At 42.6% G+C, this 24850-nt stretch overlaps 1 pseudogene; it reads left to right on the top strand.

Moving 5' to 3' along the window:
• The first annotated feature begins 23656 nt into the window (after positions 1-23656).
• On the top strand, positions 23657-24355 carry LOC142437401 (tubulin alpha chain-like; annotated as a pseudogene).
• The last annotated feature ends 495 nt before the right edge of the window (positions 24356-24850 follow it).

Genomic DNA, 24850 nt, shown 5'->3' with positions numbered 1-24850 from the left:
TTTTTAAACTCTTCATATGCAGTGCACAATGTATGGAAATAGCATGAAGTCTGAGGCTTTTGAAAAGCTATTTTTGCAAAGGGGGAAAAGGATTAATGGAACAAATATGGCAAATATTGATACTTGTTTCATCTGGGTTATAAAAACATCATACTATCCTCTCTGTGTTTCTCTGCTACTTACATCTTTTCATTCAGAAAAAGATTTTCAGCTCCTATCCCAGTAGTGTTGCAGAGACTCCAAAGGATAAGCCCAGGGATTGATTCTAAACAAACTCCCTTTGAGTCACACAGCCACCCAGGCAGAGGTGTCATTTGAGAAACACTAGAAAGGAGTCTATGTGCATTCTTCCAAATGTATAAATTCAGAGACTCTAATTTTCTACTCAGAAGGCACAATTTCAGCGCAGTTCACAAGCTTGTACACTCAAGTGAGTACAGAGTACACTTTCTAAGTCCAGCTCATTTATGACTGCTGGGTTAACTATCAACTTCTTACCCCTGCTCTCTTTCAATTTGTCTCCGATTAGCTGAGAAGACGTGAGACAATTGCACTGAAGGCCTCATTCTGCAGTTTCTATGTTTCTACAGAGGACGCTGTTTCTTCATAAAGTCAATTGCCACTATTTTCACATGAGTGGTGTTTTCCTTTAATGATTTTTCCATCTCTGTTGAAGCATTAAAATACTGATGTGAGCAAAAGAAGATGACTGTGTAGCACTTGGTAAAATGAGATGTGTCCCCAGCATAGTGCATGCTAAGCACTCAACAGTTCATAGTTCTATTAGTGAGCAGGTAAGAATACCAAGAGATGAAATATATTTTCTGGTCTTCAAGTGTTGAAAATAATTAACTGCCATAAGTGATGTCCAAAAAGACAGGAAATGGATAGGTTATGCATTTTGGTCCATTACATTTTCCACTATCACCTATCAAACTGACTTTATTATCAACTTGATATATTTCCTGCATTCAGAATGACCAGTGCCCAGTAAAGCGGAAATGTTTCACTTGAAATTATTTTTTTAATTATATTTTAGCCTCCCAAATCTTGAGTTTTGGCAAGATGATTGAGCATACACAAAATTTAAATAAGACAACTTCATTTCAGAAGCACAATGTTTCACTGTTCACACATTTTTCTTAAATGTACAGCTAACTTATGTAAATATGTTTCAAATGCTACTGTCACAAAAATATTTTCAAACAGTCATGAAATACAGACAGCCACACATAGATTGCCAATATTTACATTGGTTGCATCACCTTTTCTTGGACAGGGTTCTCTAGAGAGACAAAACCAGATTGCTAATAATTATATATATATATTTGTACAGATAGAGATATAACACAAGAAATAAACAGTTAAATTATGAAGCAGTACACACGGCTCAGGGCAACTCACCCCCGTGAGGCAGTTGTGAGACACTGGCAGTCCTTGAAGTCTTGAGGGCCACCAGGTAGTCCTCTGTAGATACATTCAGGCTATCCTGGCACAGGCAGCAAACAGCAAAGCATTTCACCAACAGTCAGTCAGGTCATCAACAGTTAGTCCTCAGCTCAAGAGATGTAAATTCCATTTGTGTGGTGAAGCAGGTCTTGAAGGAACCTCAAATTACAGTGACACAGTCCACAGGTTAGGTGTTCCACAGGTAGTGTAGCTTGCAAATTGAGGCACAGAACAAGCAAGGCAGCCGCACACTGGTCTGATGATCAAAGAACAAGAGACAAGAAATGTGAGGCTCATCGAGTCATTTATCTCTCTGCCCTTCAATTAATCCCACAGGTGTTTATTGGCCAGGCTGACACAGTAAACTAACTACCTCATTCTACCTCACAACAATTATAGAAGTTTATATACATAATGATTGTAGAACTTCATGATACTGCAGTTTTTGATTTTGGCTTAGCTATGTGCAGTGCTTACAGAAGCTCATGATATTAAATTATAGAAGTTTAAAGTGTTGATGTAGATATACATAGTCACCGTAGAAGTTTATGAAAACAAGTAAGCATCAGGACATGACTTTATGTTGGCCTCTCAAAGTAAGAGGATTAAGGGAAGGGTGACTTCTGAAGTTCTTCTCTACCCCACATTGACCCTTTCCTCTCCCTCTGTACCCCCACCAATGATACTAAAGTGGCTTGGAATGTCATAGAGCAAAGCGGCCCTCTAGTAACAAACTTGATGTCTGGTGGACTTCTGTCTCCAATTTTACCAATGGTAAAGGTTTCCCGGGGAACAAGGGAATGGCAGCTCAATTTCAAATTCCACCGACTTCTGGGATCTTATATGTCTTGCTCTCTCACAGATATTTTAGTTCATTGACTGACTTCGAGATTTGTCTTTTGTAATATTTCTTATGTTCTCTATAGTTTCCTGATTAACACCATTAGTAATTTCTTTATAAATATGGCTCCAATAAATTCCTTCCAGAAAAATTAGCAAGAATAATAGCATTTGTTGCTCATGCTTACTGAGCATTTACTGTGCGTCAATACTTAACCAGAGTTTAGATCTCATTGAGACTCAGAACAACCCTGCAATGTGGATCCTGTCATTTACTCCTGGGGCCCCTGCTCCGTGCCCCTCACATGTGGCTGCTGAAATTTAGCTTCCCCTCCTGACTTAGGCTCCTCCACCCCAGTCCCCACTTCAGACATCAGCACCTCATAATTGCACAGACTGGTGTGCTTCTTTCATGTGGGCTTGCTGCTTCTCTCATTCATAGTGATTTTAGAATGTTAGAATATTGATTTTCTTTGCTTTTTAAAATTTAGATATAGATAGTAATTTGGGAAGTTTAGGACATTTGTTTAAACACATGCTTGACTTTAGTTTAGACAGATATTTAGTGAGTATGGAAGCTCATAATAAAGAAGTGCCAGTTTATATTTTTCATAGTTAGTTTAGATGTATATATATATATATACCTTATATTTTATGATTATAGCTACAGACAAGATATAGCTGTATCTTTAGTTCTCAAAGTAAGAGGACAAAGGACAGGGTGGCTTCTGAAGTTCTGTGTGGTGTTAGATGCTTTATCCCACATTGACCACTCTTTCTCTCCCTTAGGAGCTCAAAGAGGCTTGGAATACCGAAGAGGCAGAGCAGTCCCTAATGCATCTGGGGCTTCTGGTTCCAACTTTAATGATGACACAGGCTTCCAAGGGAGCTCACACCTGACCAGCTTGAGTAGCCCACCACTGTGTCCTTCCTCCTCTGGGGTTCCTGTACTCCTTGCCCTCCTACCTTATGGATATTTTAGTTTCTTGCCTTGCCCACGTTATATCTGGAGCAAACCACCAAACTTTCCTATATCATCCTAATTCATATCTACTAGTCCTTATTAATATGTGCTATAGTTTATTGTGCCAGCCTGGCCGATAAACACAAGTAGGATTAACTGAAGGGCAGAGGGATAAATGGCTTGCTTTTTCTGTGCCTCAGTTTAAAGGGGTACACTACCTGTGGGATGCCTAGCCTGTGGACTGTGTCACTGTAAGTTGAGGTCCCTTTAAGCCCACACGATTGGAATGTTCATCTCTGGAGCTGGGGACTGACAGTTGATGACAGTTGGGGACCTGCCTTGCAGTTTGCTGCCTGGGTATATATAGCCCAGCTCTCTCTACAGAAAGGGACTAGTAACTGGCAGCTCTCAAAAACTTGAAGGACTGCTAGTGTCTCACTGCTTTATAATTTAACTGTTAATTTCTTGTATTAGCTATCTGTATATTATTTAATGGTTTATTTCTTGAATTAAATATCTATCTTTATAAATATATTTATATATAATTACTAGCAATCTGGTTTGTCTCTCTGGAGAACCCTGTCCAATACAATATGGCTCAATAGGACTCATTTCAGAAAAATTATCAATAGAATAGTAATTGTAGACTGCATATATTGAGTACTTAAAGAGCCCTGATGGAGTAGTGGTAATGCATTTGGCTGCTAACTACAAGGTTAGTAGTCTGAAATCATCAACTGCTCCTCAGGAGAAAATGTTCTAAAACTGATTGGAGTGATGATTGTATGGCTCTTCTTCAAATGATTGAACAATTCAATTGAATAACATGAATTATATGCCAACAAAATTGTTGAAAAGGAATTATAAAAACATATATAATGTGAGCTGCTTGGTGTGAGACATTTTATTCCAAATGGACTTATCCTTTCATCCCCACTTAGCAATCCAAAGAGACTTGGAATGCTCCAGAAGAAGAAGACCCTTGAGCAGTATCCCTGATGTAACAGGGACTTATTGTTCCAGTTTCAATGAGGATGTTGACCTCAAAAGGAGCTGGGTAACCCATCTCTGCATCCCTCCCTCCAACGGGGACTTGTACTCCTTGCTCTCCCACCACATGGGTATTTTAGTATATTGACCTTGCCTTAGAATGTGTACCTTCTCTATATAGTCCTGATTCTCATCTTTAACAGTTTCCTTGTACTTATGGCCCAGAAGACACTACTTTCAGAAAAAAATACTGATATAATGATAAAGTTTATATTTATTGAGTACTTATCATGTGGCAATAATTTGCAATCATCTATATCTCATTTTTAACTGAAAACCACTCTGCAATGTAGATACTTCAAGTATCCCCATTTCTTCAGATAAATAAATGAGGAAAAGCATAGCGCATATGAAGAACCTTCCCCAAACCCAGATAAGTATGTAGTGTAGATACTGGAGTTTGAACTCCATTTGTCTGACTCACTAACTCACAAAAGACTGCCTTAGTGAAGTCTCTGATTGTTCTCAGCCCACGCAGTTTCCTCTCAATACTTATATGATGTCACAAAACCGAACTATAAACGCTTTGTTTATTTAAGAAATGAAATTCTAACAAGTCTTTTATTCTTTCCTTTTTTATGCTTTCTCTAGAACTTTTAATTTTTATTTAATTGCTTTTGGTTACTGTGCTAGGCAGATTTCTCTAGAGAAACAAAACCAGAACACTTATGATTTTATAGATCAGTGGTTCTCAACCTGTGGTCACCACCCCTTTGGGGTCGAATGACCCTTTCACATGGGTTGTCTAAGACCATCAAAAAACACATATTTCTGGTGGTCTCAGGAACTGAGACACCGCTCCTCTATCCGTCTCCAGGTGGGTCTGCCCACATGCAGATATGCCTGCATACGAGTACCCTTTGGGAACACTGTTAGCTATGTTACATCATGCTTCAAGACAACATTTCACTTATTTGTAATCAGAAATAAGTATTTCACAATCTATAATTACATATTGTTTTTGTGATGAATCACTATGCTTTAATTATGTTCAATCTGTAACAATGAAAATGCATCCTGCATATCAGATATTTATATTACTATTCATAACAGTAGCCAAATTACAGTTATGAAGTATCAATGAAAATAATTTTATGGTTGGGGGTCACCACAACACGAGGAACTGTATTAAAGGGTCATGACATTAGGAAGGTTGAGAACCACTGTTATAGATAGATAGATGTATATAGCAACAAGGAATATAACACCTAATTAGTCCACACCACAGTACAGAGGACTCAGTTCAACTCATTTCTGTGGAGCTGTTTATGTATTAGAAGTCCTTCAATTCATGAGGGCTGCTGGGTCCAAGGTCAAAGAAGCAGACAGCTGAGTCTTTACTTGGGCAATGCAGGCAGTCTGCCCATAGGCAGCACACACCAAGGCGGGAGACCAATAGTCAGCAGCTTAGGAGCTTAATGAAACATTGCTTAGTCAAGCAATGCAAGACAACTGGATCCACAAGTGATGTGCACACCAGCAGCATGCTGAAACAGGTCCCAAAGGAACCTCAAGCTCTAGTGATGTGACCCATGGGTTGGGCGTCCCACAGGTAGTGTAACTCACAAGCTGAAGCAGAGAATTAGCTAAGGCAGCTTCAGGCTGGTGTGATCACCACAGAGCAAGAGAGACTGGGGTGGGCCTTACCGAGCCATTTATCTCTTTGTCTTCTTATCAAACCTTATTAATACCACATGTTTCTATTGGCCAGTTTTGCACAATAAATTTACCTACTACAATTACTGAGCTATAAATGACATGCAATAAAATAATAAAATAATACATTCATCAGTTTTGACAAATGTGTATGTCCTTGAAATCATTAACACCATCAAGATAATAAAGATATACAATAGATTTAGGTAGTTTACATACCCCTCACAACCAAATATGACAAGCAGAAATATTAGCACAAATAGATGACAGAACAAGTAAGTTTTTAAAATGAGTTTCCATTTAAATACAACATTTATGTTAGGATTCTTTCCAAATGGCAAGTTCGCTTTTACTATCCTCACAAAACACCAGTGCATATGGGGAAGATGCTGCTTAGTCACTTCTTTAATAATTTTTAAATTGATGCTCTTCTCTGTGCAGAGAGAATCTATTAGTCTTTGGGCTACTGCTCTTGATGCAAACAGGTGAGTGCTGGAGTTAAGCTTTCCCTCTGGGATCAGTCCTTCCCTACCCCAGTCCCTGTCTCAGATACAATGCCCCATATGTAATGGGACAACTCTGTAGAGGACAGGATTCATTTCTTGCTCTCGGATTCCAAAGAGACTACTATTAAAGTATTACTGTACCTAAAGGGCAGAAGGATTGCAAGTGTTATATAGAATAGAAGTTTATATACATAATGATGATAGGAATATATGATAGTGAGTTACTTAACTTTTTGGTTTTGTTTAGATATGCATTGTGATATAGTAGCTCATGATGTTAAATTATAGAAATTATTAGCGTTGGTTTTGACACAGACACTGATTCCAGATGTTTATGATAATGAATAAGCATGAAGATATGACTTATCACCGACTCTCTGAGTTGGAGAACTTAGAGCAGTGTGACTTCCACAGTTCTGATGGTTGTGACATGCCCAGCCACAAAATGACCTCTCTTTTCCTCTCCCCTTGAGAAACCCTGAGCGGCTAGGAATTCCATAGAGGAAGAACAGACCTCACATAGCAAGTGTGAGCTATGGTGGACATCAGTCTCCAAATGTACTGATGATGTAAACCTACAAGGGACATCAGACTTCAGTAATGTGAGCCCCTCCTTCCTCTAGGGCCTTGTATTCCTTATTTTCCCACCACATGGATATATTATTTAATTGACATTCCTCCAGATTTGTCTGAAGAAACCTTTCATACCTTCTCCAATGTTTCCTAATTCATATCTTTAATAGATTCCTTGTAAATACAGCTCAAGTGGACTATGTCCAGAAAGCTTGCAAATAACAAATATTAAATACTTACTAAGTGTCAATACTTTGCTATAAAAGTTGAGATATCATTGAAATGTGAGGAAAAACTCTGTAATGCAGATACTTTCAATTATGCTTGGTGTTCCTGGCTCCTCCCTCACATGTGGGTTTGTACTAAGCTTCCGAGTCAAATACCTCACACATCAAAAAGAAGCTAAGTGATGGCTCTGGGCCTCATTTTTTGCTCTATGATTCCTAAAGGAAGGAGATTCCAGCACTATTGTATGGAAGTAGAAGCACCGCGTGGTGACCGCCATAGGACTGTTTAAAAAGAAAATAGGATGTCCAACGACAGCAGAAGCTGGAGGAGGCAGGGCAAACCTCTAATTAAACTCTCACAGTTTTATTTAAGTGCTCCTTTTCCTCCAAGCCCCCCAGCTAAGGCATGAGAAGATATTCGGGTGCTAGAAAGGGATACCAGCACAACCTCCACTGAATTGAAAGTGTCCTGCTGGCCTTCGGCTGGTGCTGGCATTCCCTCTCTAGTTGTTTCCGAAGGACGAGTCAAGCAGTGAGGACGCTGCAATCACCAGACTCCACAAAGGAGCAATGTAATCTGGCTGTTTGAGTCTCAAACAGAGGTCCCATCCTGGCTGAGAGCTCAAAGGGACTCCTTGGAATTCCAAGAAAGATTTGGGCAGAAAGTAGGATGTTTGACCACACAATCCTCCCATGTATAAATCAAACTAATTTTCATTGTTTTGTGGATGGCATGTATCTTTTTATTTCTTTAGTAAATATATCCACTTACTTCCTCTCCCCCCCTCCTCCCCAGACTAAACACTGTTTCCTCATTTCCTGTAGCTGGAGGGATTTATGTCTCCATGAAATGGGGCAGGCAGAGTGACGACTATTCTTGTGAATTCTATGAATCCATGTTCCCTCCCAGGCCAGGTTAAGCTAACAGAGAGTATCTCCTCTGTGCCTACCAGATGCATGAAGGGCAGTGAAAGATAGGTGAAGCACATCCCCCATTGTTCTCTGGAAACTGATGATATTTACTGTCTCTTTTGTTTGTTTTTGCCAAACAGTTCACTCTACTCCAGGGAGAACTATTTCCCAGAAAAAGAACTCAAAGAAGCTAGTCCCAATCAAATCAGGATCATCAACTCCTGATCATCATGGGAAACCTCAGTGTTTATGAGCATGTGAAACGTGGGGCCACAAAAAAAAATCTTGGTGACATGGTGCTGTGCCAGCTTGCTTTGAAGAGGGGAAAATGACCGGCCCTGTGTTTGTGCTGTGGTATCACTATATGTCCTACCACGCGGGATTTGTTCACCCAAACCCTGAAAGCCTGTGTGCTGTACAGATCTGAGCTGGCTCTGCTTTTTGAGAAGCATTTGCTCAAAGACATGTCATCTTTATAATACAAAGAGTTCACCAGGGCGGGGACAAGATGCCAACCGAGTAGCACAGTGGATGGGGTTCTGCAGAAATTAATGCAAGAAAGCCACTCAGAAGGATAGTCCACACTTCCAGGTCACAGGAGGAGCATCAGAAAGATAAGTAGTCTCAGGTGCGCTAGGTTTTAAAGAGCTGTAGGTTGTTGGCCTTAACTTTAACCTGGGGCTGGGGCTTCACTTTAACCCTGTCACAATTGAGGCTGGCTCTGGGCTACCTCAGGCAGCCCCAAGGGCAATTTGCTTCAACACTGCTACAGCTGCTGCTACCTTGGGGCTGTGTGTACCCCCTGCACCCCACCATTGGTTAGTGGAACTTTTATTTCTTTTCTCTTTCCCACCAAACTCATGGCTGGGTCATTTTAATCTATCTATCTATCTATCTATCTATCTATCTATCTATCTATCTATCTATCAATCATCTATCTGTTTATTTATTTCTCCCATTACAGCTGGCTTCCAGAATGCTCTCCCACCACCCAGGACACACCTACCTACCTTCCACGCCACTGCAGGATCCCACAGCTGGAGGAACCCCCGTCTGCCTTCCAGGGAGGGCCCCACTACCTAGCCAATTACACCTACCCTCTGGGCCCTCCACGCTGCTGTGGCAACCCCCACACCCCCTGCGAGGTGTGTCCTGTCTCTGTGGGCCTCGCTGTAGCCGATGACCATGTGATCAACTTGCAATGCCACCCTCTGGCCAGCATACTCTGAGGGGGGCCATCCAAACTGCCCTCCAACCACAGAATCCCAGGTGGCTAGGGAGAGTGTGGGATAAAGCGGCAGGCCCAGCCCCCAGTGCTGTTAGCTACAGGCAGTCCAGGAAGCATTCCTATGAGTCCCCCAAAGAGACAGTCCAGTGCTCTTTGACTCTCTGGAAAATGGCGCTGAGCTCCTCTCGCACAACTTGCATACAGAAACCAACTCCAACAATCTCAACGAAAAACAGGAGAAACAAAATACCAAGTCCATCAACATTATTGGCCACATTGACAAGTATAATATGTATAGACACAGAAAAAGCATTCAACAACGTCCAACGCCCATATTTGAGGTGGATCACAGACCTTGAGTTATAACTCCAAACTATTAGGGCCATCAATGAGGGAATCTGGACAAACCTAAGACCCTTGGTGCGGGGAATACATAGGCTATTGGAAATAGGGAAGGACACAAGCACAGAGGAAGTACAAATTGACATACTGTGATCTACTAAAGCTAAAACACCTGTGTACATTGAAAGACTATGTCAAGGGAGGAATAAGAAACCCCACAGACTGGGAAAACATCTTTAGCAATGACACCTTAGACAAAGGGCTTATCACTAAAATCTACAGAACTCTGTTAGCCTACAATAAAAAATGAACAGCCCACTGTGGAGTTGGGGAAAAAACCATTCAAATGGCCAATAAGCATATGGGAAAATGTTCCCAGTCATTAGCCTAAGGGCAAATTAAACAACTATGAGATACCACCTAAGACCCTCAAAGATAGTCCAATTCAAAAAATCAGAAAGCGACAAGTGTTGGAGGGGGTTTAGTGATCCTGTAGTTGTGTGCAGACACTATGGAAATCAATCTAACGTTACCTGAAACAAATGTAAATCGAGCTACCATTGGTCCAGCACTCTCCCTATTGGGCATATACCCAGGAGAAGTCAGAAACAGACCAAGACCAGACATTTGCACTCCAATGTTCATCTCGGTGCAGTTCCCAATTGTGAAGAATAGGAAACTATCTAAATTTCCATCAACTGATGACTGGATCAATATATACAATGGAGTACTACACATCTCTAAAAAAGAAAAGCAGTGATGAATGCATTGAACACATTGTCTCCTGGGAAGAGTTAGAGGAATTTATGCTAAATGAAGTTAGCCAAGCACAAAGGGATAAGTTCAACATGAGCCCACGGAGGTAAGCTCAAAAGGCACAATGGGCATAGAGGAGAGACTACTTAATGCATAATTCCCAGGTCAAAGTCCAGGCACTTTGGCAGGGGTCAGATCCAACCCAGGGGTGCATATGGCATCCAACTAAAAAGGATGGAGGAAAAAAAAGATGAGAGAGGTGGGGGAACAGGGCACTGATCCACCCACAGGGAAGTATTGCTTGTGTTTCCACAGACAAGAGAGAGAAGGATCAGACATCACCCTGGAGTGCCAAGCCTGGAGGGCAACATACTGTCATGGAGCAGGGAAGTAACAGAGAGGACAATGGGGCCAGGCCCAAGCTGAGCTGTTGAACCCCTCCCCAGATGAACGTAATACAGAAGGCAGCACTGAAGATATAGCCTGGGGAGAGTGGTGGGTGGAACCGTCCAGACCACACAGGAGCAAACTAAGAGGTAGAGAGAGAGAGAGAGAGAGAGAGAGAGAGAGAGAGAGAGAGAGAGAGAGAGAGAGAGAGAGAGAGAGAGAGAGAGAGAACACACCTAATTTTGGCCCACCACGCCCCAAGGATGGCATCCCTGCTCAAAGCAGTCAACGCACAAACAGGACCATAAGGCTGGTCTTACCACAATGTTCCCTCACTGACCCACAACGCTATGATGGATACACTAGTGTGCCTAGTCTGTCCCTGCTCACCTCCCCTCCCCCCTCCCCCCTGCACAGCAGGATGAAACACAAAGAGAGCATAACAGGGTAGCAAGGGGAGCAAAGTAAAGAAGTCTCTGGGGAATTCAAAAAATAGTCTTCTGACTGGAGCTACTTATAGGCCATTTGTTTGTTTTTCTTTCTTTTCTTTTTCTCTATGTTTATGCAGGATAAGCAGGGTAAACTACCCTGAGGAGAAAACAATGGGACTGGTAGTTTTGGGGAGACATGGAAGAGGAGGGGACAGGGAGGGGGAGTGGGGACAAACTCGGGGCTAAAGGAACAAGGTACCTAGAATCAATGACGAGGAGAGTGTAGAATACCTGTTGAGGTTTGCTTAAGTGCAATGTATCTGAGAGGAATTATTGATTGCTGAATGGAGGGAGAGCATGATAGTGGGACAGGAGGAAGGTGAAAGGAAGAAGAGGAAGAACTAGGAGACAGAGGCTATTTATAGAGTTATAGGTAAATATATTAATATATAATTATAGTAATATAGGCAAATGTACATATATCTTTATATTAAGAGTTAAGATAGCAGACAGACTTTGAGCCTCTACTTAAGGCCTCCTAAACACAAGAACACTTTGTTTGAATAACGTTGCACTCTGTGATACTTACTTTCCTGACATGATTGCTAAAGACAAAATGGGTGTAAAAGCAAGTGTGGTGAAGAGAGCAGATGGTGCCTGGCTATCAACAGATATAGGATCTGAGGTCTTAAAGGCGTGAAGTTGAACAAGCAGCCAGCCAGAAAGGAAGAAACAAAGTCCACATGGAAGAAGCACACCAGCCTGTGTGTTCACGTGGTGTCAATAAGATCAGATATCATATATCAAAAGATCCAAAACAAGCGATGCGAATGCAGGGGTCAGAGTGGAGACCCAAAGCCCATCTGTAGACAATTGTACATCCCTTCACAGAAGGATCACAGGAAGGGACAAGTCAGCCAGAGTGCAGTGTAGCACCAATGAATCACACAACATTCCTCTAGTTCTTGAACATTTCCTTCCTGCCACTATCATGACCCAGTTCAATTTTAAAAATCTGGCTAGATCAGAGTACATATATTGGTATAGATAAGAGCTTTCAACACATGGAATCCAGGAGAGATAAACCCTTCAGGAACAGTATGGGAGTAGTGATATCATGAGGGTAGGGGGAAGCTGGGGAGGAGGCAGGGGGAGAAAGGAGGAACTGATCACAAGGATGAATATATATAATCCACCCCCAGGGGGACAAATTAAAGAAATGTAGGTGAAGGGAGACAATGGACCGTGTAAGATACGAAATAACAATAATAATATATAATTGATTGAGGATTCATGAGGGTGGGAGGGTGGGGCAGGGAGGGGAAAAAGAGGAGCTGATACCAAGGACTCAAGTAGAAAGAAAGTATTTTGGAAATGATGATGGTAACTTATGTACATGTGTGCTTGATGCAATTGAATTATGGATTGTATATGATCTGTAAGAGCCCCCAATAAAATGATTAATAAAAATAATGAATAAAATAAACATTGCTGAGGGAATAAAAAGAGTTTACTGACTGAGACAGCTACTCATTCCCTATACCAACTTTTGCAATCCAGTGTTAACATGAGAAGATCCTATCAGCTTGTGTGAAATTGATGAGACCCAGCTCTTACATTAGTTATTTGCTATTTTTTTGCTGTCTTTTTTTCTTTCTATATTTTTCATTAAAACAATTTCATATTAAGTTAGTTATTCTTGCTTCTGAAAGTAAAGGCTTGGGTTATAAAAGCATGGTTTTTCAATATTCTATAAATGATTCATCCCCAGCACCTTTAATATGAGCCCCAGTAGCATAGAGGTAACTCATTGGACTGCTAACTACAAGGTCAACAGTTTGAAGCCCTGAGCTGTTCCAGAGAAAAATAATGAGACTTTCTCCTGCCATAAAGAGTTTCCATCTCAGAGACCCACAGGGGCAGTAGTAAGCTGTCCTATCAGTTAACTGTGAGGCACAATGGGCTCAATGGCAGTGAGTGACCACTTTATATTAGCAAAATCTCAATTATGATTTGGGGTGTGTTAATATGTAAAATTGTACATTGTGTCCTTCTTCTAAGGAGTGCAATGACTTCCATCTGAAATGCTTGTTTTTGTTTACAGACTCCCCTGGGAATCTTGTGATTTCCTGTGGACGCCTTAAGACAAAGGGTGAGGGTCGAGTAGCAGCGCTTCTTTCCAGATGTGCTTATGTTTGAGAGGTGTACATATTGAAACCAGAGTGCCTCGTTTTAGAAATGAGCCTGTGATGGTACAAGTACATTGCTCTAGTGGCTAATTATTCATCAGTGAATTCCAGTACTGTATTTCCAATCAATCATTATTATAAACAGCAAGTACCCTTGGAAGGGGGTTTCCTTTTTTATAAGTGGGTCTATCTTGTGGAGGTAGGTCCTCCAGAGGCCATAGAAGCCTTTTCAACCCCTTGGGCCTAGAAGTACTAGAAGGTCAACATAAAGCAAGCTAAGAAAAGCATGAAGACTGAGTCGTGAAATAACTAACTGTTTATATCTCCACAGGAGACGGACAGAGAGACCAGGCTTCACCCCCATGCATCAAGATGTGAATACAACATTCCGGCATGTACCAGGGAACCAATAGATAGGTCTGTGAGGCTGGCCCCAATCCCAACTATGTGGACACCCCACCCCCTCAGAAGAATGCACTTCAGAGAACAGCACTGGGGCTACAGTTTGGGGAGAGGGACACATCTGATACCCCACTCCTGGTATCAAAATGTGTTAGACAGGGTTCCCTAGAGAAACAAAACCAGATTGCTGATAATTATATATATATAACATAAGAAATGAACTGTTAAATTATACACAGATAGATATATAATACAAGATATAAACAGTTAAATTATAAAGCAGTACAAATGGCTCAGTGCACCTCACTCTCGTGAGAGAGTTGTGAGACACTGGCAGTCCTTCAAATCTTGGGGGCCACCAGGTAGTCCTCTGTAGAGAGATTTTAGGCTATCCTGTCACAGGCAGCAAACAGCGAGGCAGGTCACCAACCATCATCCAGATCACCAACTGTTAGTCCTCAACTCCAGAGATGTACAATTTCAATTTTCTGGCGAGGCAGGTCTAAAAGGGACCTCAAATTACAGCGACACAGTCCATAGGTTAGGTGTCCCACAGGTAGTGTAGCTTGCAAATTGAGGCACAGAACAAGCAAGGCAGCCACACACTGGTCCGATGATCAAAGAGCGAGAGTCAAGAAAGGCTAGGTTCGCTAAGCCATTTATCTTTCCTCTCTGCAATTAATTCCACATGTGTTGATCGGCCAAGCTGGCACAATAAACTATCTCAATGCATACGAGAGAAACTGAAAAGGGATGAAGAGGGAGCGGAAGACATCCTGTCCACCAAGCCCCGAGGATGATATTCCTGCTCAGAGCAGACAACTCCCCGAGAGGACCTTAGGGCCAGTCCCACCATGAGACATGATGTGAAAAGAATGGGACCAATGGTTTTAGGGGGGTATGGGACAAGAGGCAGAGAGGAAATTGGTGGTGGTGGTGGTGGTGGCCAACCCAGGAACAAGGGAACAACAAGGGAACTAAAATCAATGGAGAGAAGGGCATAGGATGCCTAGTGGGGCTTAATCAAGGGCAATAAAGCAGCGAGGAATTGCTGAACCCGAATGAATGCTGAACATGATGAGACAAGAGGAAAGTAAAAGGAAATAGAGGAAAGAACCAGGAAGCAAAGGGCATTTAGAGTTCTAAATACACTACAGGTATGTACATATATGAATATATAAAATCAGAGGGGAATAGAACTATGTACTCATATGTATATGTTAAGAATTAAGGTTTCAGATGGACTTTGGGCCTCTACTCAAGTACTCCCTCAACACAAGAACATTTGTTCTAACAATCTAGCATTCTGTGATATTCACCTTCCCGACACAATCTCTGAAGACAAAATGGATGCATAAGTAAAGGGGGTGAAGAAAGCTGATGCTGCCTGGCTATCGAAAGATACAGCATCTGGGGTCTTAAAGGCTTGAAGGTAAACAAGCAGCCATCTAGCTCAGAAGAAACAAAGCCCACATGGAAGAAGCATACCAGCTTGTGTGATCACAAGATGTTGATGGGATAGGGTACCAGGTATCTAAGGCCCAGAACAAAATCATACCCAATGTGAATGGGGGTGGGGGAGGAGGCATGAAGTGGAGACCCAATGCCCATCTGTAGACAATTGGACATCCCCCACAGAGGGGTCACAGGGAAGAGATGAGGCAGTCAGGGTGCAGTATAGCACTGATGAAACACACAATCTTCCTCTGGTTCTTTGGCGCTTCTTTCCCCCTACTATCATGACCTCATTTCTAACTTACAAATCAGATTAGACCAGAACATGTACACTGCTATAGATAAGAGCCCGAAATACGTGGAATCTAGGATAGATAAACTCTCCAGGGCCAACAATGAGAGTAGAGATACCAGAAGGATTAGGGGCGGGTGGGGGAGTGAGGGAGGATCTATCAAGGATCCCTAAAACCACCTTTCATGGGGGCGAACAACAGAAAAGTGGTGAGGGGTGACAGAGGACAATTTAAGATATGCAAATAATAATCTATAACTTATCAAGGGTTCGTGAGGGTGGGCTGGCATGGGAGGGAGTAAGAACAAATGAGCTGATATCAGGGGCTCAAGTGGGAAGAGAATGCTTTGAAAATGATGATGGCGGCATATGTGCTAATGTGCTTGACACACTGGAGGAATGTATGCATTGTGATAAGCGATGTAAGAGCCCCTAATAAAAGTATTAAAAAAAGAATTGAAGATTAAAATCCTAAAATGGCAGACTTTCAGCCCCATAGATGTCTCACACGCACACCTCCCCCTAGAAACTCGTGAATCTAAATGAAAACTTTTGTTATCTAGGTGTGGCAAACAGAAAGGCCAGAAAAAATGGTTTAGGTCAGAGTGAAGTTAGAAAAGACTTTTTATAAGATTGTCCAGAGCACAAGCACTGGATGGGTAGCCCTAAAACCAGCTGTTTCAAATCATCGGCTCCACTTTGGCAGACAGATGACACTGCCAGGTCCCATAAAGATATCTAGTCTGGGGATCCTCACGAGCAGTCCCATTAGGATCTGTGTAGAGTGTCTGTGAACCAGAATTGACTCAATGGCCGTAAGGCCTTAGACCTGTCCCAATAAAAGTTCTGCTCCAAAATTTTATCACCTCCTGACCTCAACCTGGGAAAATATTAAAGCAGCCTTGTTCCCCACACTTTTCCCATGTCACCTCCCCAGTCGGCCACCACCACATGAACCATTCAAAAGGACTCTTCAAGTTCAGGATACAAAACTCCCCTATTAGATTCCTAAAAACGGAGCCTAAGGTGGAGATCCTGGTTGCAAGTGCTGTCTTGAGAGGATGCTGTGGAGAAGTGGGTAAGAGCAGGGGAAGGATAACCGAGCAAGGATGTGCTTCCCTGACCATCCACTCCAGGCTGATCCCAGGGAATTCTGGGGCAGGAATGCCACCACAAAGTGGGTCCTACTTGCCAGTAAGAGTTGGCCTCTGAGTGTCTGTATCAGTTAATCATGCACTGCAGCCTCCAAAGGGTGGAGTGTGGTGGCAACTTCTCCTGCCAAGCTGCCCTGCTGACTGAGGGCCATTCTCCAGGGCAGGAACATCTCAGAGCAACCAAGCCTCACAACAGCTGCTCACAACTATCACAGCAACTCACAGAAAAGGAAACACAAAGGTATAAGAGATGAGTCAGTCACATCATGAGAACTAAGGTATGATCTCATTTATAAGAAATAGGCAAAGCTTATTAGTAGTTACCGGTGGGTGTGGGGGTGGGGCGGGGATGAGAATTGAAGTTACTGCTTAGGGGTGAGTGAGTTTCTTCTAAAGGCGATAGAATGTTTCAGAAAAGGATTAAATTATTTCACATCATGAAGAAGATTGAATTTGCAAGAGACTTTAAGGAGGATTTTATCCCAGGCCCTCCAAAGAAATCTTTTTTAAAGGTACAAATATAGGTGAAAGGATGGCTCTTCTTTACAAAAGAGTTTCAACTTTTATAGACAGGGCAAAGGCAAGAGAAAAATCACACTTTGAACCCCGAGCCATAATTACTGCGGCAAGTCTATCATGGGTCACTAAGATATGGGGTGAACATGGGGTGAACATGGGGTAGAAAATCAGGATATTTTCATCATGTTAGTCTATCTCATACTGAGCTGTAACTCATCTCCCGTCACTACACGCTATGCTCCTGGATGGCAGACAACATAGCCTATCTTTGTATCTCCCAAAGTGATGGTCACAATGCTTGACACATACTGTACTGTTGTTTAGTTGCCATCAATGAGTCAATTTGAACCAAGAGCATAACAGAGTAAGGCACGCCTGGTCTTTACCATCCTCATAATCGCCAGCATTTCTGAGTACTTAACTGCAACTATTGTGCCAGTCCATCAACTGAGGTCCCCCGTTCCCTCAATGGCCCTCCACTTCAACAAGCCTGGTGTCCTTCATGATTGACACTCCCTGGTGACGTATCCAAGGGGAGTCAGACAATGCTCTAGTATGCACCAGTTATTGTCTCTATACTTCCTTCTGTGATTCATAAACTGGTAAACATAACAGAACAATCGATTTTAATATTGCTAGTGGTTATTTTTCTTCCTTTTTTGTTTTGTTTTATTTTGGCCTTTTTTTGTTGTTGTTATGAGACTGTAACTCTTTATGGGAGTAGAAAGCCCGCTCTCCCTTGAAGAACCTAGTGGTTTCCAACTGCTAATCATGTGGATCATAGCAGAATGCATTACTACTACACACACTAGATACATGAAAGCTTTGTTATTTATTTTACTTATTTAAGAGAAAATACTAATAATGTTTGATGTTTGGTTCTGTGCTTTTTCTCTTTTGTCAACAGTTTTCTAAGTACACCCGTTTGGGGTTATTAAGGCACAAATGACATTCAATAAAATGGTCCAACTCCATCCTTTCTGAACAATGTCAACTTCCATCAAGATCAAAATAATATGCACAAACACACGTTACATCCAGATATGATTGACCAGAATTTTTTGCACAGATAAATTAGAGAACAATTATTTGCCTTCCAATGTAAATCTGCATTAACTAAACGATTTACGTTAGGTTTCTGCTCACGGCCATCCACTCCATGCTGATTCACTGGGTCCCTCTGCGCCAGTGGTGGACTCCATGGAAGTAGCGGAGTTTATTTCCCTCAGCATACTTTACACACGATGAACTCCCTTCTACGGTACTCAGAGATCCATGTGCATCTTGGACAGATGTCATTTAGTCATTTTTTTGAATCATTTAAGTGAATACCATATATACTGGTGTATAAGCTGAGTTTTCAGCACATTATATATACATATATATTTTAAGCTTTTTTATTGAAAGAAACCTTTTATTAAGCTTCAGCACATTTTTTAAATGTAGTTTTTGTGGTAAAATTGGGTGCTTCGGCTGATATTCTGGTCAGCTTATACTCAAATATCTAAGGTATCCCCTCTGGACAGGATTATCTTTTAGTAGTTTCTGTTCTCGAGCCAGACCCAGTGGGTGCTGTACTTGAACTTCCTCTCAGGTTTTGGCCCCTCCATCAAATGTAAGTAGTGAATGAGACAACTGTGTCAAGAGCAGGACTCACTTCTCAATCTTGGATTTAAAAAAGAAAAAGATCCCAGCATTTCTGGCCCATGGGACAATATAGAATGATATCATATACACTAATTGTAAATATTTATGAAATGGCAGTTTGGGGGTTAAATATATGCAATTCTTACAGAAGCTTATGGTATTGAATTATAGTTTATGAAAATGGGTAAGTACCAGGGAACTCTCAAAGTAAGAGGATTAAGGGCAGGGTGAATTATGAGAATCTTCTTGGTGTTGCATGCTCTACCCCAGATTGACTTCTCCTGCCCACTCCATGGCCCCACCAATGATCTCACAGGGGTTTGGAGTGTGATAGAGGCCAACCAGCCTTATAGTAACAGACCTGATAGATGCTGTAACCTATCGTGAGGTCACCTAGGGAACTGGAGAACAGCACCCAAATCCTGAATCCCACTCATCTCTGAGCTATGAGATTCCTTGCTCTCCTACCAGATGGATATTTTAGCTCATCAACCTTCTGCAAGATATCTTCCGTGACTTTTCTTACCTTCTTTATATTTTCTTGATTGACCTATTTACTAATTTTCTTATAAGTTGTGCTCAAATACCTTCCAGAAAAATAAGCAACAAAAATAGCAATTTTTTCTCATGTTTATTGAGTATTTACTATGTACCAGAACTTTCCCAGAGTTTAGATTTCATTGAAAACTCAGAGGCCCCCTGTAATGTGGATTCTGCCATTACTCCTTGTGCCCCTGCCCTGTGTCCCTCACACATGGCTGCTGGCCTTAAGCTTCCTTGCTTGGCTCAGGCACCTCCACCACAGCCCCCACTTCGGATAGCCAATACCATAAGGAATGTGATGGCTCTGTAGGTCCCACTTCTTCCTCTTTGATTCCTAAAGGAAGTAAATTGCAGCACAGGTGCAATGAAGCCGAAGAATATCAGCTTGGTGCCAGCAATAAGAACACGGGAAAACAAAATAGGGGTACGAAATGGTGAAGACAAGCTGGAGGAGAAAGCAGACCCCGCCCCTTTAAAAAATTTCCTAAATCTCAGAGCATTGCCGACTGCATCGCAAGGAAGTTTCGGGCGTGCTGACGCACAGTCTCCCTGCATCGTCCAGAGAGGACCAAGTGCCCTCCTGGCTCTGGGCTGAGTTGCGGGACTCTCTCTGCACATGCCGTAGCAGGGCGACAGGGACAAGTCGTGGTGGTCCTGCAACCATAGGACTCCCCAGAAAGCAGGAGTATGTGAGGAGGTCTCATTCGCAGTCGCAAACACAGCTGCGTGCTGTCGCTCTCACCCCAATGGGCTCCTCAGGAATTCCAAGGAAAGGTTTGGGCAGAAACCTGAAGATGTGCAAGCGGGATCCTCCCGCATGCAAGTCAAACACATTGGACTTTTGTGGATGGCATGTGGGACCCTGCCACCTCTGACTTCTTCTCTTCCCCTTTCTCCCGTGGGAGATCCATCTGCTGTCTTCCTCACACCCTCCTCTCTCTGCACCATGTCCTCTTTCCTCTCTCTGTAGGAGCTGATGGCTCTGGGCACTGGGGCTGGGCCCCGCAGAAGGAGGGGAAGGCCCTGGGCAGCGCCTCCTGCAGGCTGAGCAGTCAGGGGAGCATCAAAGGCACAGGTCTGCTGCAGAGGCAAGAGAGCAGGTGAGGGGGCGGGATGGGGGTGCTTGTCACCAGCCCTGTCAGTTTCGGAGCCCTTGTCAGCAGCCACTCCCATCATCCTTGCTAGCTTCCCTTTTTGTGCAAACAGTTCATTCCACTCAAGGGAGAGCTAGTTCCTGGAGGCCGACCTCACGGAGCGACCTTGACCCGACCAGGGCCCAGCCGGACACGGGAATGCCCTGGACCTCAGTGTGGGCCGAGCATTTAAAAGTTGGGGCCAAGATGCGTCTTGTTGATGCGTCCCCAGCTTGGCCTAACGAAGGGGACACGGCCAGCCCATCTCGGACTGTGGCACCCACTGACCTGGCACCATCCATCCGGCACCTTGACAACCTTTCTGTTGAGCAGCGCGGAGCCAGTTCCAAGTTTGTCTGATGCAGCATTTGTGGAGTTTGAGGGGCGGGGGCGGCAGCCTGAGCGGTGGTGGCCGCCCCAGACCCTGGTGAGTCCCTGGGACTTGCCCATCTGGGTGCACGGACTGGGCTGTGTGGGGTCTGCCTGTGTCTCCCAGGCTTCAGCCTGTTGGCTGGGTCCCTGGAGGAAGGAGCGGTTGGCGGTGGGCGATGCAACCGTCGCCAAAGGCTCCTGCCTGGCGGTTGGTGGAGGCAGCGCCTGGAGGTGGAGGTGGCAGGACAGCTCGCGGCCTGGGGCCCTTTCTCGCAGCATGCTCAGGGATTAACATGTCCTCTCGTGCTGCTCGCTCACTGCTCATGAGTCTATGAGGATCGGGTAGAACTGCGGCTTTGAATTTTCCAGACCGTAATATTCACAGGAGAGAAAGGTCTTGTTTTTCCATCCCCAAGATCTTCTGGTGGTTTTGAACTGCTGACCTTGTACTTAGCAGCACAACCTATAACCACTGTGCTACCACAGCTGCTTACTGGGAATTCTGTTGGATTCTCCCGTTTCCTCGTTGTGGAATGAACTGCCTTGTGAAAAGGGCCTTTTGTGTGTGTGTGACAATGCAGCCCATTGATAGACGATGTGTAGGTGTAGCAGTAAGAAACTATGTTGAAGTCGGCTATACTTTTCAGCCTCAAACTTCCCCAGTTGTATATGTTTGTTGCAGATTAGCTGCATGACGGCTTTAAATCAGACACCATAGCTGGTTATTTCTACAAGCATTTTATTGTGTATCATACCTAGTAGCCTTTCTAAGGGATGGATGGCTGCTAAGTGGGAAACCGTTTTAAACCACGTGCTTCCCATAATTAATTCTTGCCTTTAGTCCAGAAAGAGGTTGACTCACAATTGTGCGTTGACACTGACAACCATCTTTTCCAACCCATTGATGATATTTGGTCTTTACTAAAGAAATGAATTTCCACTGAGATCATTGCCTTGGCCTGAGAGCATGAGAACCCTTAATTAGGAGGGGAGAATGGCTTGGCTGTGATTCGGACTGTGGATAAACCAGAGACAACTCTGAAATTTGCTGATAAATATGACTAATGAGAAGGAAGAGATTCCAGAACTAAATGACACCTTCCAGCTACAATAACACATATTTATGCCATTGCTTCAAAAATATATACAAGCACGACCTGGGGCTACCAATATTTATTGAGTTCCACGTTCTATCAAAATCTAGAAAGTATCTTTGTTTTTCCATGTCAATGGATCATTTCAATATATGGAAGTGATCACTATGTAACTGAAGAAGAAGGAATTTTTATTCTTCCTGGGAACAGAAATATATAAGATGGTAATAAGCAAACAGCACTTAGAGCTGAGTATGAAACAGTAAGAAATTGTTCTTCAGAAGATGACAAACTTCATTCCTTATTAAAACCTTTAGAGTTGAAACTATGATCGACATTCCATATACTATGGGAAATTACACAAATAATTATCAAACAACTGGTGAAAAACATAAGAGACTTTTGTGCTAGACCACCAAAGGAAATGTGACTCTTAGTGACTGCTATGTCACCTGAATTAAAAAGCAGAATATCAGAAGATAGTATGAAAGAGAAATAACCTTCACAGAATAAGCAGGAAGGTAATATCTTTTGTCCACCCTGATGGTGTTAAATGAACAGTATGTTTATGTAATGAAGAATAAGTTAAAGTCTTGGACTAGAATAAGAAGACGTTTTTTATTGCTGGTGTTTTATAGCATTATTTGCTTTCATTCCAGATTTGTTGAATATAGTATTGAGTGGTTATAGTCTACAAACTTCCACTATTGTTCACAAATTAGTAAGAATTTTTCTAAATGTATATGTTGAGAAAATGTACCTCACACTCAATGAAATCACGCAACCTGTTAGTCTAACAATAAGTTCATGTCACTGATCACTTCACTTTACATGTGACAACAAACTTGTTTCAGAACAGAAAATGGAAACATGATGTAGCCAATGTAAATGCTGACAATCGATGAGTGCTTTATATATTTCATCTCCTTCCAACTACACATACTTGATTTGCAGGAAAACTGCAGGGACTATATTGGTCAGCTTCTTTGAAATACTGGGTTCAAACACCAAGTTGTAGAAATTATGAATGTCTTCCAGCTACCAAAACTTATATGCAGCTACTAAAAAGAAAAGGGGGGGGGTATTTCATGGACCTGATATAGTGGCAACATGTTGGACTGAGAGCCTCATGGTTGGCCTTCAAAACCACCAGCAGCTCCTTGGGAGAAAGACTGGGCTTTCTACTCCTATAAACAGTTACAGTTTCAGAAACCCACAGGGTATCACTATGAGTCAGCATTTACTCAATCAATGGCAGCAAGTTTGGTTTAATCTTATTACATTTTCCATGATTCAGTTTACAATACCCTGTCTGATAGCAAAGGTATTCACCTCTCAACTATAGTAGGGGATTCATGAGAGATTTAATCCATGTATGGATTTTAGACTTCCGCTTTTGTCCATAGCCTTCTGCAAATAGGACATTTACAATTTAAGCTCTGATATCATTCTCTCCTCTGGATTTGGATTTTAATATTTATCATCCTTGGATCACACCAGCTGATGTGTTACTTCCATGTAACAATGTCTACTTCATGGTAGACAATGAGATTATGACATCTGTCACAGAAACCTTGATATTGAGTGCCCGATCTATCCCAATCTGCACCACCTGATTAGGCAGATCGTACCCTCCCTCACTGCTTCCTGAGATCTTATGGTGCCCTGAATACCAGACCAACTTGGTGCCCAGCCCCGCATCCCTTTCCCTCTGGTCATATATGCCCCTGTCATCTCTGCTGAGAAAGCTTACCATGAGCATCTTTCTGTAACAGAGTTCACCAATGCTTTGTTTGAGCCAGCTAACCAGATGGTGAAATGTGACCCCCGCCATAGGAAGTACATGGCCTGCTGCCTGTGGTGCCATGGTGATGTGGTTCTCAAATATGTCAATGCTGCCATTGCCACCATCAAGACCAAGCGCAGCATCCAGTTTGTGGATTGGTGTCCCACCGGCTTCAAGGTTGGCATTGTTACCAGCCTCCCACGGTGGTCCCTGGTGGAGGCCTGGCCAAAGTGCAGCGAGCTGCCTGCATGCTGAGCAGCAGCACAGCCAATCCTGGACCACAGTTTGACCTGATGTATGACAAGCTGGCCTTTGTTCACTGGTACATGGGTGAGGGGATGGAGGAAGGAGAGTTCTCTGAGGCCCGGGAGGACATGGCTGCCCTTGAGAAGGACGATGAGGAGATTCTGTTGAAGCAGAGGGTGAGGAGGGAGGAGAGGAGTACTAATTCCTTTGAACCCTGCAATATGTCAATACTCCAGCTTCTACGTTAACTGACAGACAAAGCTTTCTGGTTAGATTGTGTTCACTATTATCTCTGTTCATGTCTTAATTTTCCATGCATATCATTTTTTCCCATCATCTCTCAAAGTAAAAGTATTATAAAGAAAAAAATCAATTAAGGTCTTAATTAATGACTCACTTAGATGGTTACATTTGAATATAAAGCTCTAAGTGCCCTGAAGCTATTTTTAAAAATCATTTTATTGGGGCTCACACAACTCTTAACACAATCCATATGTCCATCCATTGTGTCAAGCACATTTGTACATTTGTTGCCATCATCATTCTCAAAACATTTGCTTTCTACTTGAGCCCTTGGTATCAGCTTTTCATTTCTCCCCTTCCTCCCCGCTTGATAATTTAAAATTATTGTGTCAAAATTATTGTGTCATGTCTTACACTGTACAACATCTCCCCTCACCCACTTTTCTGTTGTCCA

Source organism: Tenrec ecaudatus, chromosome 1 (genome assembly GCF_050624435.1).
Source record: "Tenrec ecaudatus isolate mTenEca1 chromosome 1, mTenEca1.hap1, whole genome shotgun sequence".
In the NCBI taxonomy this organism is placed as follows: Eukaryota; Metazoa; Chordata; class Mammalia; order Afrosoricida; family Tenrecidae; genus Tenrec; species Tenrec ecaudatus.
The sequence above is the reverse complement of the archived record's forward strand: the minus strand, read 5'-3'. Positions and strand labels throughout refer to the sequence as shown.